Source organism: Canis lupus, chromosome 22 (assembly GCF_048164855.1).
Source record: "Canis lupus baileyi chromosome 22, mCanLup2.hap1, whole genome shotgun sequence".
NCBI lineage: Eukaryota > Metazoa > Chordata > Mammalia > Carnivora > Canidae > Canis > Canis lupus.
This window is the reverse complement of record NC_132859.1, coordinates 48,129,926-48,136,456: the sequence shown is the minus strand read 5'-3', so window position 1 is coordinate 48,136,456 and position 6,531 is coordinate 48,129,926. Positions and strand designations below refer to the sequence as shown.

General features: G+C 36.1%; 1 long non-coding RNA gene across 3 annotated transcripts in view; it reads left to right on the top strand.

The window, feature by feature from the left end:
* Window positions 1-6,531, top strand: part of LOC140614293 (uncharacterized) — a 210,182-nt gene that overhangs the window by 130,963 nt on the left and 72,688 nt on the right. The window lies entirely within an intron of this gene.

Sequence of the window (6,531 nt, the reverse complement as noted above, 5' to 3'; positions counted from 1 at the left end):
GGAAGGGAGAGCGAGAGCGTTCGCTGCTTGGTAATGAGATTCAGTGTTATGGGGCTGTTATTTTTAGCGTTTAAGCTATGAAAATTTCATTCTTTCCCTAGAGGCCTCCTCTCTGCCATTCTTTAGCACATTAGGTGAGAAATCAAGTGTCATCTTTAAAAAATGATAACAGATCCCAAGTTAGCATGTAAAAAATACTGCTCTCCCCAATTCTAAGTGTTTGGTCTGGTAAGAGTCATCTTAGAAATTGGAATTTTTGATTTCAGATGAGCAGGGAAGGGACAGGAAAAGACAGAGGAAAGTCTTGAGTTAGAGAGGGAGGACTAGAGATAGAGAATTAAGGAAGGACAGAATTGGATTCTATTCTTTTTGAATAATTATGTATAAATGCCTATGGCAAGTGTATGTGTGTATGTATATGTATGTGTTTTTATATGTATGTATATATAACTTGCATCTCCCATATGTGTGCTTCAGATGTCCTTTTGATGTATTCTATGAATGCTTTTTGATGATCTTGGTATAAATTCTCTCTTTGGGTCATACACTCACATTATGCTCATATTTATACCCATCAAATTTCTTTAGCAGAGCTAGTAAACTGATTGCAATCTCAAAGGTCCAGAGGATTTTCTATTTTGACTGCATAAGTTTGAGAGGCAGAATTCTATTGTCCTATTTGTGTCCTGTTTACCATTGCATAAATCTAGCCAATTATTAAAATTCAAGAGGCTTAAGCAAGAAGGTGCTCATGGTTTCATACCAGTTATATGGGTGATAATTTCTAAATGTATCTCTCTAGCATTAAACTTTTCCAGGAATTCCAGGCATGGAAATCCAACTGCCCACTTGCCAGATCCACCAGGATATGTAACACATATCTTGAACTTCATATGTCCCAAATCAAACTTTTTAAAAAAAGATTTTATTTATTTATTCGTAAGAGACACACAGAGGCAGAGACACAGGCAGAGTTGGACACGTAGGCTCCATGCAGGGAGTCCAATGTGGGACTTGATCCCCAGACCCTGGGATCATGACCTGAGCCGAAGGTAGATGCTCACCACTGAGCCACCCAGGTGTCCCTACAAATCCAACTTTTAATTCAATTCATACCTAATCTTTTATTTAGTTCTGTTGAAGCTTTCTACTTGCCAGTAAATTCTATCAGTTTCTTGGGTCAAAAGTCGTGAAGTTGGTCTTGATTTCTGTTTCCTCTCTCACCCCATGCACTCAACCCACCAACAAATTCTGTCAGCACTACTTTCAAAATATTTTCAGAATTGACCATTTGCTACATCTACCGCTTCCACCACGATTGAGCCATATTTTCATTATGGCAAGATCCTCCTGACTTATTTTACTCCTGCTATAAGCCTATTCTCCAACAATAGTATTTATGATCCTTTAAAAACTGGCCTGATTGTGCCACTCTTAAGTTCAAAATCATCTAATGGCATTAGAGATATGTGCCATTGTGAAAGCCATTGTGAAAGTGAGAAGCAAAGTGAAAGTCAGATGCTTACGTTGGTTGCAAGGTCCTGTTTTGCCTTCTGGACCTACCATCTCCTGCTCATTCTTCACTACACTCTTCATCCATGCTTATCTCCCTACTTCCTGTGAATGTGCATTGTTAAAAGATACACTGAGGTGTATTAAAAATTTTAAGAGTTTATTTGCAAAAGGAAAAGGCATCCTGTTCTTGCCAAAGACTCTCTATTCTGAGAGGTGCAAGGTGAGAAAAATAGAGCATACAGAGAGACTACTATGATTACTGTAAGCAGGATAACTCCCAATGTCTAGAATGCACTTTAGAGCAATGGTCCCTGAGACCCATGCCAATCAGAATCGAAAAAGTCAAAGAAAGACCCATTGAAGGAATCACCTCCTTTAGCCAACTGGCTTGTTTAGTGATCTTATATAGCTACTTCTCAGCTTTCCCAGAAATGTCAAGTCTAGTGCAGCAAGTGGTATCAGCCACAGCTTGCACACTTCCATGCTCAGCTAAATTATAAGAATCAAACCAAGGACTCACAATTGGACTGTACCTGAAATACCTACATATTTGGATAAATTCTTCTCTTTATGAGGTCTCCAAGATATCCTGAGGTCCCTGGGGCTGCTAGGAAGTGACCTTTCTCACTCACCTGGTTAGGCTGCCAGGAACCCTGTAAGCAAAGAACCAGGCCTATTTTTCCAAGGGGGTTCTATTGGCTCCATAAAGTCCATTTTAGTTCCTTAAAGCTGTCTGGTCACATCAGATTCTCTGCACATTCTCAAATATGACATTCCAATCAAAGTGCTGGTAATATAACCAAGGTTTTCAATTGTGTCCTGTTACAAGAACAGATTCTTATTGAACTTATGCAAGTAATTATATTGCCATGAAAATAAGAATACTCAGTTTTCCAAGTACTGGATGGATCAGGTAGAGAGGAAAAGTAAGTGTTTAAATTCTGTTTACAAATTTATACTTTATACAATTACTGAGGTCATTGGTAGCTTAAGAGGAAAACATTTTTCTTAAATCCAGAAAAATCAAACATTAAGAAAGCAGCAGTGTTTCAAAGAAAAAGTAAGAAAAGAGATATAAAACATCCTCATAGGTTCATTTAATTTCGTATTATTAATGTGTGTTTTGTTTGAATCCAAGTTTTCTCTTAGTTCTGGTAATTCTTACCAAGTTCAGTTTTACAGTCTTTTTTTTTTTTTTTTCAGTTTTACAATCTTAAACTTATCAGAAACCCATATTCTAGAATACTTGTCAGAGTCCTTTCATGAATTTTTCCCAAGATGAAGCTCCTTTGTAAAAACATCAGACTAAAACAGTAACTATCTGTAAATCACAAAAGACTTAAAAATGCCCATGATTAAAGATCTGATGAAAGTTCATTGTAATAAAACTGACAAATTTGGTTATTTCTGTGGCATACAAGATTTTTAAGTTAAATGAATTATGATGGATAATATTATATGAGGACATACCAGATTTCCAGGAATTTTGTACCATCTCTAGAACACTTATATTAATAACATGCATCTATACAACTTAAAGAGGTTTATCATCCCTTATTTGAAGTATTTCCCATGTAATTTAACACATCATACAAACTTAATTTAACATCTCTCTTTCACAAGGTGAAAGACAAATCCTTTGAGATTTTCCAGGGACCTGCTAGGAAATCTCAAAGTTAGTTTGAGGTAAAAAAGAATTCAGAATTTGATTTTGAGAAAATGTCAAAGGGTTTGAACATTTGATTAAGCAGGATCACAAACCTTTATGAAATAGTACTTAATTATCTATTTAACAAGAGTGACAATAGAAGATGTTAAAGGCAAATATGCAAGCTTACAGTTATGAACAAAACTTAGCTTTCCTAATATTGAGAAGACAGGAGTTTCTTAAGTAATCAAAGACCTGATAAAGACAATGTGATGCATAGTAAATTATTTTGGTGAAACACAAAATCTTTTCTTTCCAAGTAGATTACTTAAAGGGTAAAGAAACATTTCACAATCTTTTATTAAGAACAGATCAATAGTTCAAGAGGAACTTTGTCCTTTTAGCAGATAAAAGAAAATTAAGCCCAAGTTTTAGTTTTACATAAGTACATTATTGATACCATAGCTTGTTTTAAAAACTCTTATTATTTCTAGTAGTTTTGATTACATATATTAATTAGAATTTCTAACCCTTAGAATCCTTAATTCCTAGTGAAAAACTAAGAAATAGGGATACCTGGGTGGCTCAGTGGTTGAGCATCTGCCTTTGGCTTAGGGAGTGATCCCTGAGTCCTGGGATTGAGTCCTGCACCAGGCTCCCCATGGGAAGCCTGCTTCTCCCTCTGCCCATGTCTCTGCCTCTCTCTCTGTGTCTCTCATGAATAAATAAATAAAATCTTTAAAAAAAAGAAAAGCTAAAAAGTAATTGTGGATTGGTAAATCTACAAATACATTTCATAATTCCTAGACAAATATCCTTCCTCAGAGTAAATTTTCCAATGTAGTACAAAATATGTTTAATAATAGTCCCAAATGTCTTTAGTTCCTCAGTAAAAGGAAGCCAAAGTGGATAAATCTACATTCAATACTTAATACTTTAGTATTTTATCTTATTTGGACATGATTTAGATATTCAGTGAATATCTGTCATTTAACTTAATCTCAGTATAACTTTCAAGTGTCAAGTTACCAAAAAGTGCTGGACACTGCTTTTAAGTAGATATACTACCAGACATTTATAATTTTACTTTACTTAAATCTATTTAATCCACTTGTTTGTAACAATTATGTTTAGATTAGTCATGAAAATTTTAGAGGTGCCTGGGTGGTGCAGTCTGTTTAAGCATCTGACTCTTGGTTTCAGCTCAGGTCATGATCTCAGGGTTGTGAGATCAAGCCCTGCATGAGGCTCCACACACAGTACAGAGTCTGCTTGAGACTTTCTCTTCCTCTTCCTCTGCCCTGCTCTACCACACAGGTGCTTTCTAAAAAAAAAAAAAAAAAAAAAAAAAAGAGAGAGAGAGAGAAAATTTTAGAAGAGATTAAATGGCTAACCATTACCTTATTTTTCTCCCTGGAAAATTCTGTGACAGATATGGCATGAACTTTTTTGGCTTTTAGTAAATCTAGGTCGAATAAAAGTATTATATTTAATGGTGATAACTCTAAAGATATGCCTGTTTTAATCAAGCCAACTTAAACAGCATTTATTTGCTAAAGATTATCTTAGATCATGTGAACTTGAAAAACAGTTGGGTTTGTTTCCATATTTCTGAAAATATACTTTATTTATATAAATGCTTGTCTTTAATTAAATAGAGCTCTTTACAAATTAACTCTGGCAATGCCATCCAGAGGTAGAAAAATAGCACATATCTATAACACACCTACATAGTCATGCAAACAGCCACAAACTGAAATCTTATAGCTTTCATTTTAGCTTGCTTAAAAAAAAAATTATTAGGCTCTGAATACCAGCTTCCAATTTGGCCAAATTCTGACCACAGAGTTACTTAAAAAAATCCTTTCAAATACTTTTTTGGGTTTCAGTTGGGACAAACAGTAAGTATTCCTGGCAGACCTGAAGAACCCTTTGGGTGCAAGAGCTATCCCCAAAGACAGTACAAAAGGTACTACCCTCCCAAGATCCAGAGTTGAAGTCCAGTGGCCAAGTTGGATGCAGCCTGGTTTTTAGTTGGACCTAATACAATTCCATTGGTTTCCAAATCCAGTCCAGAAAAAGAAATGTTCAAATAAAGTCTGAAACCTCAAAACACAAGAACTGCAGAATTAGGGTCCTAAGGGGATTTACCCACCACCTCTATAAGCAGCGAGAAAGCAGCATGCTCTGAAACCCCTCAGACAGGTACCTATGTCTGGTTGCTCATAGCTCCTGGGGGCCTTTGAGGGTCTCATTCTCCTCCCTCTTCTGACCCTGTTAAACAAACTGAGACACGTTAAAAAATTTCAGAGTTTATTTGAGCAACAATCAATTTGAATCAGGGAGCATCCAATCTAGCAAATAGAATCCTCAAGGAGCTGTACAAATTGAAAGATTTTTATAGCCAGAAGGGAGAGGGAACAAGGAAGTTATTCTAGGCAAAAAAGCAGGTTGGTTACTGCAAGGTCGATTTCCTTTAGGCAATGAAGGGTCTATGAGGCAGATGATCTAACTAGTGCTGACCAGGTGATTCCTGATTGACTGGTTTAAGATTCCATTTCTAGGGGAGCCAAAATTATAGTAAGTGAGATCTCTATTTACTGATATTAGGCTTAACATAAGCAAGTCCATTTTGGGCCTATTGTCTTATTTTTAACAGCATATTCCCATTCACCTTTGGTTCACTCTGCCTGGATGTTTTTCTTTCACATATGTGCACATTGTTCTCTCATTTGATTTCATCTCTACTCAAATGTCACCTCCTTAGAGAGATTATCTCTGAGTACTTAAAATGGTGTCCCTATTCCTTATTTTCCTGAGTCTGCTTCCCTTAACCTATTTTATTTTTCTTCACAATGCTCACCACCATCTGATAATACATGCTTATTTATTTGACTGTTTCCTCTATTTCAATGTAAGCTTCCTGAGGCAGAGGTTTTTTAAACATTTATTTAATTTTTAAATTTTAAGTTTTATTTTCTTCTCCTGCTGTGTACAGAGCCTAAAGCCTAGAGCCTAAAAGAAGTTGCTGGCATAAAGATGTTGCTCAATAATTATTTCTTAAATAAACAAATGAATGGGTGCTCTGCTAATGCTTTCCACAACATTCCTGTAAATTCTCTCTAGCATTAGTGCAATTATTTAATTTTAATGCTCTGGGGTGTGATGCAAGGAAATGGACAGCTTGAAAGTGTAGTTTGTTCATCTGTTTCTTCCTTGTCACTCCCCAAAGCTCCTTATTCTGAGTAAGGAGATGATTAGGGCAGAGGGATCACAAATCCAGGAAAATTGTTGGGTGCTGGCTTCCTTCTCTCTTTTTGTAAATGCCCTGAGACTGACTTGTAAGGTCACTCCCTGGAAGTGCTTGT